The sequence below is a fragment of the Glycine soja genome, chromosome 20 (assembly GCF_004193775.1).
Source record: "Glycine soja cultivar W05 chromosome 20, ASM419377v2, whole genome shotgun sequence".
Classification (NCBI taxonomy): Eukaryota; Viridiplantae; Streptophyta; class Magnoliopsida; order Fabales; family Fabaceae; genus Glycine; species Glycine soja.
The window spans coordinates 20,191,556-20,202,022 of record NC_041021.1 but is presented as its reverse complement, the minus strand read 5'-3'; positions in this window follow the sequence as shown (position 1 = coordinate 20,202,022).

Genomic DNA, 10,467 nt, shown 5'->3' with positions numbered 1-10,467 from the left:
CTCTACAATATGCTTCGATTGCTTTTAGGATCAATGAATGTCCCCACAAACCAACACAAGACTTTTCAGCATGCTTTGTCCTCACTGATACGCTTTCCAAGAAACTTCCAAGAAGGTGACCCATCCTATAACTACTCCAATCCAAGCATGTTTAACTATGGAGTTCTTAAGCGATAGACTATCAAAAAGTAGATAAATCTTATTGGTATAGGTAGTACCAAATAATTTTGTTAAGTCATCATCAACTGCATAGTCTCATACATGTACAACTTATGGATCCTTCCTTGTCTCATTCTGGTGTGATTTGATTGGGGTATTACAACTCTGTGTGAGAGTGTTCTTTGTGTGAGGTTCACTTTGGATATGCATATTCCTAGGAAGATTAACACAATACCTAAGGCTATTAAGACAAAATTTACTAATCTTGGTAAAAAGTGAAAATACCCTTGTTTGGAAAATACTATCCCTTTCATTTTTTATAGTTTTGCATAAAGAAAAACTACCCAATTGAGGCATGGAGTGGCACATTGAACTTGTCCAGCCAAGGGTTCATTCATGTGTCAAATGAGCCTTGTCACCATGAAGGTTTCACCTTATCTTCTAGCTCTTGGAAAAAAAATTTGGAACCCTTCATTCACTCATTTGCACAAGCTCAACCTTAAGGGAGAGGAGTTCATTTTGCTTCTTCTTCCAAACTTCTCCTAGTGTTCTTGAGTCATAATCCATCAAGCTTAGGTAAATAATTACCATCCTTCGTTCTAGACTTGGTTTCCCCATCATTTTCTTGTTCTATCTTCCCTAGTAATTCAAAATTGGACTAAGTGGTATAGTACTATGAATTGTTTTATTAAAATTTTTACCTCAAAAATGAGTTTATTAGGTGTGAAAATGCAGGATAGAATATAAGATTTTCAAAAAATTGATTCCCAGAGCACCAAGAGCAGTGAGAATAACTTAGGAGCAGAACTTTGTAAAACTAAGCGACATAGTGATTTATAGACAGTAAACCACTTGACATTGGAAATCATGCATCTAGGTAAAGTTACCTTAGAATTATTCATTTTTGGAACTGTTGATTTAATTATTATATGTGTTAGACACTGGACGATCCATCATTGGTCAACCCAGACATCTTTTACGGTTTGATGAAAACAAAGATATAAATTTATGTTAACTACTTCATTGCATGTAAGCCAACAAGATTGATGACTGGAAAGGACACCAGAAGAGACCTAGCCACAAATGGATAACCTGCCTACTAGAAGCATGAAACACTCGTCCAATGCATCCAAACAACGAGTGAAATAAGCATTTATTTGAATTATCTATTTATTCCACTTTATATGCTTTTCTTTTAAAAGGAACATATATGTGAAATAATCCTTTATTTCCTTTTATATGATTAAGGGTCATATAGTGATATGAACGACATAAAAGAAAAGTCTTGATCATATCAGACAAAAATGCGCATCATTCGCTTAATTCAAGAAACAAGGATCAATTTGCACAACGGTCATAACATTCAATTCACAAGATACTCTCCAGAATTACAAGCGTCTCTTTTGCCTATAAATACAACATCAAGATTGAAGAAAAGTGACAAATGTACATAGAAAGAAAGAGAGTTGTGATTTAAGAAACAAGAGAAAAAGAAGAACAACTATTGAAAAACACACTAAGCCTAAGAGAGTCTATCCTTTGTGTATACAAAGTATCAGTGAGAGATAAGAATATTATTGTAAATCCACTCTTTGAGTGCTCTAAAAGAATCTTTGATTCTACTTCAAAATTTTGTTTGTGAATTCCAGGAGTGGCTTAGTGACAAAATAATGCTTGGGTGTTCTTAGATTCAGGGGGAGTCTAAGAGGTGGGCTAGGAGTGGCATTGACAATACTTGCAAGCTAGAAGTGGTAAGAAAGAATACTTATTGTAATCAAGGTTGATTAGTGAAACCCTTTAATGGTTGGTAAAGGAGAATTGGGCGTAGCTAATGTTGAGTGAGCTAGTTTAAAACGAAGTATTTTTACTATTCTTCATATGGTTGTTAATAGTATTTCATTGTCCATCATTGTCACACCTTGCACACAAGGTTTTTCATTAAAAGACAAGTTTTCAACTCACTAGACGATAGTCCACTTCTATCACTAGACAAAAGTTTTACAAACTGCGTATTTTAACGTCTTCCATTTTTAAAAGGTTTTATATTTTGAATAACACACTATTCAACCTCTCTTGTAGTGTGATTTGTGCTATTTCAATATGATTGCTGAGATAAACTGCAAACTCCGATGACTAATGCATGCTCTGAAATTGTGATGATTTTTCTGCTGATACATTTTCTCAAATGCCTATATATTATTATTGTTGTTGTTGAATGATAAGACCAACAAAATGTGAACTCCAAAAATTATATCTATGGCGTGAAAATTTATATTTTGTTATATATTTGTATATTGTCATTTTATCTATATGCGTAGTGGTGTGGGTATGGGGGTGTCCGACTCTTGGCAAATTGTTGTTATGTTTGATTAGATTGTTATAATTACAATTGTTATGTTGAATAATTGTTTGTGTGTCACAAGTTGTTCTACCGCTTAAGGGGCCACGATTGGTTCATTGAGAGTAATACGTAGGCCTAGGTCTCGTCTTTCTTTCTTGTTTGTTTGTTTGTATGTGTTCGTTGGTGTACATGGTACAAGGACTACGCACACGATGAGGTGGTAAGAGTCAAGAGGATGGGATAGAGAGTAAGGAAACAATGGTTCTATTTTCTTCTTTAAGAAGGTGAAGTTATGTTGAGGATGCGGATGATGGACAAAGATACATTGGGTTATAGTTGGGGAAGAGTTTCGAAGAACCTAGGGGAATTAGCAAGTGGTGACTACCCGATATTTGATGCACTCATTTGGCACGGGTAACTCACATGCCACACTTTGCTACTCCTAACGGGCTTTGAGTTTGAAGTTTATGGATTGGTGTACGATGTATCCATATGTGGTGATCACTCTTAACTGTCATCCACATAATTTTCTGAGACCATCAAGATTTGGGAGGATTGGTGGTAGTGATTGGCCCTATTGCGAAATAAGTGTGATAGTTACACGCTTAAGATGTAAGAGTGTTGTTTGTTTAGATAACCACATGAGGTGGTTACATAGATTGTATGTTTTAGTTTTATTTTCTATTGCTTGTTGTTTGTGGCGTTTGAGGAGCGGATGATGCACCCTTGTAACCACCAATTTCAAGAGGAGGTCATGGAGCATTCACGGAGGATACCGTTACAATTATACAATGGATGAAGAGGCATACCTCCAAACACACTTTGGTTACATCCAGTGCCACTTTTCTTGTTAGATGAGCTTTAGATACCACCTATCACCATAGAGGCACACACTACATATCATGTTCCTTTCGAGCGTACTCCTCAGTGAGACATCAACCATGTTATTTCTTACTATGCTTACTTTGGACTTGAGTGGTCGGGAAACCCACTATGATTCTGGAAGCAATTCTTTGATTTGCATCTTAAGAACATACACTCTCGATCTTGCCCACTGAATCCGGAGCCATTTGGCCCCCGATCAAAGGGGTGCCATAACCGATTAAGTAAAATTGAACACGATAACACCTGTTTAATTGTTGCACTTAAACATCCAAATCATACGCATGCATACATTCGCATCTTGTCATCCTACGGATCGGAGGATTAATAAAGAGTCTTTTTGAGTGATGGTCAATAGCACACCAAAATTGAGACAAGGGTAAGTGAAAGGTAATGCAGGCATTTTGTGGTGTTGTTTCACATTTTGTTGCATGACGCCATTTCCTTTGTTTGACTGCTTAGGGGCAAGTACGAGCAGGTGCTAGGCCCATGATCAATCAATCATCATCCCGTGTCTGGCTCAAGACGTTAAAGAAGCGCTCCTAGGAGGCAGCCTACTATCTCTAATTTTGCTCTTTAAAATTCTTGCTTGTATTTAATTTGTTTTCTTGAATTATATTTGAACTCACCTAAGTTTATTTGCAACCATAGGATTTTAGAAAATATATGCCTAACAAGGAATAATCCAAATTTTTGGCAAAGGGTTTTTGCACAAAAAAAAAATTATTATTTAGCTCGCCTAGACGAGCATGCCTGACAAGAATTTTATAAGAGGGGGTGAAGCCATTCTACCCCAAAATTCAAAAGAACACCAAGGCTTACGAGAGTGCACGAGTCCAGCAGCCCCAAGCCTCCATTTGTGCATTTTTGCTTTCCTTTTTGCATTTTTGTTCATCTCCTACAAATAAGTACCATCTCCCTTTGAATTTTGGCTTTCCATTGTGATATTTTGGTGCTCTAGTTGTCTATTTTTTTTCAAATTTCGTGAGACAATTTATGTGTGAATCCATGCTTTGTTTGCTTGATTTGGGGGCTGTAAGGGATGGCCATAGGCCTACCTTGGATTCTAGTATCAATTGGCATGTCATATTGTTCTCGTTCCTCATTTTTTCATGCTTGAACATGCGTGTCGCAACCTCATTGATAACTTTCAACTTGGGGAGCCAATCTAACCCTCGTGTATGAACTCATAGCCATCCATGATAACCACCGATGACGCCATTACGGATGCCCTTAAGCTCTTTGTCTTTCCTCAACGGACTTCTCCACGCCTTGTGGACTCTTTGTATAACTTTGAGACTTTGCGTGCCAAAATCTCTCACAAGGAAAGGCGAGAGACTCTCTTCTGTTGGCGCTCCCCTCATGGGGTATCCTAGCTGTCTTATGGCAAGTGCGGGATTATAGTTGATACAACCCCTCGTCCCTATCAACGGAACATTAGGGTAGTCCCCACACGAGAAAAGAACTCCCTCATTTCCTTCCTTCCATCGAGGAAACCAATTGATCGTGTTGCCTCCTATCCCAGCCAAGTGTTGGTCCCAATCGACTCTTCTTTTTTCGACGCACGAGCGATAACTTTGAAGCGGACACGGGTGTCTTATGTCTTGTTGGAATAGGTGCGAAACCAACCACACACAGAGAGCGGGCAAGCAACAGACAATCTGTGCGCTGTTTTTCTCGCACCTTCGGTCAAAGGTATCAAATAAGTCCGCCAAGATAGCCACCACTAGGCTCTCCTTGCTATGGTGATAGGCAAGGAAAGCATCGATCGCGGCTAAGTCCACCAAGCCGTCCACGTTCAGAAAGAGGACAACCCCAAAAATCAGCAAAGCTAGTATATCCGCAAACGGGACCCACTTCTCTTGGCTTGCCATATCCCTTGCCTTGCCTTCCAAGTATTTCCGCGGCAGGCCCACTACGCCGTTCCGAGTTTGCTTCATGCGATCCAACTCTTTTGCCGAATCTCCGACCACAGCTGCAATCTTACTCAAGGAGGGAAGAAACCCGTAGAAAAGGTATGGTTTTCTTCCCCCAAGAGGGCATCCTAATATCTCCTCAAACTCTTAAACAGTCGGTACTATTTGGAAGTCCCCAAACGTGAAGCATCTCAATGGCTGGTCATAGTATTGGGCGAGGGATACAACAGCTTCCATAAATACCTCCGCTGCGGTCAAATCTAGAATATTTCCGTACACTTTGCGAAAGGCTTGCCTTTGGAGAGGTCCCATCAATAGTCCCAATTCCTTGAGGCTGGTGACATCTAGACCCTTAACCTTGACTTGATAAAATATTTTTCCGTTTTGATTTGTCCCAATCATTTACCTAAAAAAGGGGTGGATCAAGACTCCGATATGAATGATGCAATGCGTATGCATGAAACGGAAAGAAAACAAAACAAAGGGGTAATTTACATATACGAGACCGCAAAGATCCACCTTTTTAATGCTACGTTTTAGGCATCATGGCGCCTCAACGCAAGTATTAAAAGGTTACGCATTACACTAAAGAAACAAAATATTACTAGCAAAACTATATTTAGTGCTATTTGCAGAGAAATGCATGAGAACAAATGGCACAGAGCGTGTTTGCTCTATGCCCCTAATTGGGAACCTATAGGACAATATCTAGGGGTCTCTAATCACTACCCCCAACAATTCATAACTCACACGACGGTTTTCTAGAGGTATCATCACTCAAAATAATAATATTGTGGCGGTATGGAATACCAGCGACAACATATTATAAAGAGAGAAAGCTCTAGACGGGGTTTCACTATTATCAAGCAAGTCGGAGACCTAGCATGATGATAGATTCACCTCCACTCCTTAGATTCCCATGAACCCGGGTATAAGGCCCCTTTTTTACTCAAACCTGTGGGTGCTTAGAATGCAGTGTAAAGAATGCGAAATAGACAACTGTTATTTACATTTTACACGGTTCAACAAGTGCACACACAAAGTTTCACAATTCCAAAATTCCTTAAAATAGGCCTAACTCACAAAAAGTCCCCAGTGGAGTCGCCAACTGTCGCAACATGCCCTTTGGCGGGCGAGCGAGGCGAGGCTCACGGGTGCGCTTTCCAAAGAAGGAAAGATGCGCGGAGTCGCCACCAACGTTTATTTGTGGAAAACGTCGGAAAAACCGAAGGAAACCGGTCAAAACCAAAATTCTAAGTTCGGGAGTTGTATTTACGTTTGAGGAAGGTATTAGCACCTCTCACGTTTGTCTCAAAAGACAACAACCTATTTTTTAGAATTGTGGAAATTGTGTTACCTTAACTTTATTTCTTTTTTATTTTTTGAGGTCGACAAAAGCGGGGCTTTTGCTCCTATGTACCCTCCATCGAAGAGGAAATCAAACCTACGTAGTTCTTTCTTAAGAGTGAATCAAGCAATTCTTTTTTACTTGAAAGGTGATCATTTTAAGGCGTTGGACCTTAAAAATGATCTATCTACTTGATAAGAAAAACTGAGATGATAAGCTTTCAAACCCTTTTTAGTGACTTTTTTGTGGACGAGCTTGATTAGGCGAGTTGATTTTAGCCTTAGTTTCACTTTAGTTATTAGTCAATTCGATTAAGAATGAGAAATCCCAAAGAGAAAACGTCTGATCGATTTTTTCCGCTCCATTTTACTAAAAGGTATTTTTTGATTATTACATTATTATTTTACCTCTTTCTTTTATTTCCAACGTGGTTACGGCACGACCGAACGGTCGGAATTCATTTTAACAGAAATTAACAGATATTACAAATCAAATGATCGGTGGAAACTTATTTTATTTTTTGATTAGGCGAGAAATGACTTAAATAGATGACTGAAGCACGTCAAAAGCGGGCACGGAAAGTAAATGAAAACGAGAATAAAAGTACATGAAACAAATGGGGACCACCACGGGTACATAGAATGAATTGAAAAGCTCGGTTTGGGGTACTTACCAGTTGAAGACCGAAGAAAATGAAGAACGAACGATGAATGTCGAAGAACGGTTCAAAATCTTTGCGTAATTACCCACGGAAACGTTACGGAAGCGCCTCGGCTTGAATTTTCTTCACGGAAACAATTTTCCTCAGCAATTTTAAGAGAATACGATGTGCCAAGAAGGCTAAACCCCTTCCCTCTTCATTCCTCCCCCTATTTATAGCAAAATAGGGGAGGAGCTTGCAACCTAGCTCGCCCAGGCGAGCCAGGTTGCTTCCTCCAGAAGCAACCACCTTCTGGAGGAAGAATCTGGAAGGCCCATGTGGGCCTGATTGCTATTTACACCCTCTTTTTTACTAAATGCACCCCCCTTTGCTTTTTTTGTGATTCTTTTTTCGTAACGTTATGAAACTTTACGAATTTCATAACGATACTTATTTTCTTTCCGTAAGGCTACGAAACCTTATGAATCATATATTTACTCTTTTTTAGCTTTCGAAGAAGTTGTGGAAACTCACGGACTGCGTAACAATACTTCCTTTTGGTTTCTGCCACATTACGGAATTTCACGGATCGCATATCCATGCTTTCTTTTGATTTCTGGCGCGTCTCGGGACTTCACATATTGTGCAACAAAGGGTGCTAAGTACTTCGAAGCGGTCAATCAAAGGTTGCATGCCATCAAGCAATAGTCCCCAGACGAAATTAAGGTATGACAGTTGCCCCTCTTTACTTACCTTTTATCGGAGATAAGAGGAAATTAAAGATAAAAACACTGATTTTGTCCGTCTTTACCCTTTCCGTGATTAGTCTATGACGACTCTCGTCTCTATTTCTTCTGTTTTCTGCACAACACAAAACAAAATACAAACAACAACAAAAACAACAATAACATAATATACGTACATACACATGTTTGGCGAAGGAATCAATCGGGAAAATAACAAAAACCACATTTCCCAGTCACCGGAGGCTCCGCACTTGACGGTGGAGGACACATGAACAGCGCTAGGCAATCACTACGCGTGGCTCCAGACTCATGGGTGGAGGATGCATGAACGATAATCAATTCACGGGGCTCCGAATAAAAGTGGAGAATGGAGAATTGCACTAGGCAATCACTACACATGGCTCCAGACTCACGGGTGGAGGATGCATGAACGACAATCAATTCATGGGGCTCCGAATAAAAGTGGAGAATGGAGAATTGCACTAGGCAATCACTACGCATGGCTCCAGACTCATGGGTGGAGGATGCATGAACGACAATCAATTCATGGGGCTCCGAAAAAAAGTGGAGAATGGAGAATTGCACTAGGCAATCACTACGCATGGCTCCAGACTCACGGGTGGAGGATGCATGAACGACAATCAATTCATGAGGCTCCGAATAAAAGTGGAGAATGGAGAATTGCACTAGGCAATCACTACGCGTGGCTCCAGACTCATGGGTGGAGGATGCATGAACGACAATAAATTCGTGGGGCTCTGAAAAAAAATGGAGAATGGAGAATTGCACTAGGCAATCACTACGCATGGCTCCAGACTCATGGGTGGAGGATGCATGAACGACAATCAATTCATGGGGCTCCGAATAAAAGAGGAGAATGGAGAATTGCACTAGGCAATCACTACGCATGGCTCCAGACTCACGGGTGGAGGATGCATGAACGACAATCAATTCATGGGGCTCCGAATAAAAGTGTTGGCAGGACCGAATGGTCCGCCGGGTTTTTTCCACCTAAGAAGACAAACATGCTTTCTGCAAAGAAAAATAAATCATTCGCGAGAGCACCATATCTTAGAGAAACAGTATACTCATGCCAAGGGTAATCTTCCTTGTAACCGAAAATGAAGGGCAGGATTTCATCATTTAGCTTTTAAATGAACATTCAGGGGAAACATTGGGTTAAACTGGAACTGGGAATAAATCACTCATAGTGTATATATAAAAAAAAACTAACACAGGCAAGTGTCTTACCCTAATCCCAAGCCATAACTGCACCATGACTTTATTCTGCACACGACTTCCTATCGAATCAAAGATCAACACGTACGATCACGGATCAATAGGATTTTCTCGAGGGTAGTGTTTTTGGAGAGGAAGCTGGGTGTTTCGGTCTTTTCCTCTTTGTTTATGTGGGGCGGGATATCGCCAGTCGAGAATGACCTTGAGTGGGAATCCGAAAGGAAGAACCACCAAAAAATGGGTTTTCCTTTGCCGGCAGTCACTTACCTTGCCGAAAATTTATCTGGTCTGAAGATTTTCTATTCTCTTTCTTTCATTGATCGGGAATTACTCTATTTTCCTCCGATCTTTTCCTTTTTACTTTCTTCCGATCTTTGATCGGGAATCCTTCTTTTCCTTTCTTTTCATTTTTTTCTTTTCTTCCTTTTCATTTTTTTCCTTTTTCATTCCTTTCTTTGGGAAATTGGGTTTTAGTATTCTATTTGCTCTCCCTTGAGGAGATTCCGCTGTCCTTTGCTTTGAGGGAAAGGATGAGGATTCTTTTTTGTAGGCCAAGGTTCAAAATAGTCTAAGGTTGTGTCTCAATGGGGTCTTTTATCGTGGGAGCCCGATCTTGATATCTGGGGCAAAACAAATTCGCGTGTCAAGGTGTCGGTCTCAGGCCGAACTTCCATATTATTCCACAAGGCACGTGCAACAATGATGATTTGGAAACAACGCGCAAAATTAGTCATGGCCACAGCCAGGTGGGCACTCAAGCATCCCGTTCATGGCATTGTGATACTATGGTTGGGAATTTACACAAACAGACCCAACGTTTCCCAATTATGTTCTTTCATCAGTTCAACAAATTCATTCATTCTTATCTCGATTATTCAGGAAAATAAACTCTTAGCGTCAGTCCCTTGTTTCCAAAAGATACGTTTGTTCTCTACGAATGATTTATTCTTCCTAACCATAACATGTCGACCTTCGAGGTCTTTCTTTCTTTTTCCTTTTTGTTTTATATTCACAAAAATATACACCCATTGCTATTTGTGAGAAAGCTTTTCTTTGTACACTTTCATTCCTATACACGACGAACCCCTTTTTTTGTATACACATCAAAACTCTTTTCTTTATGTCACACAGTCTATATACGAACCCTATTTTTGTTCAAAGATTTTTCATTTTTCCCAACATACACCTGTGGTTCA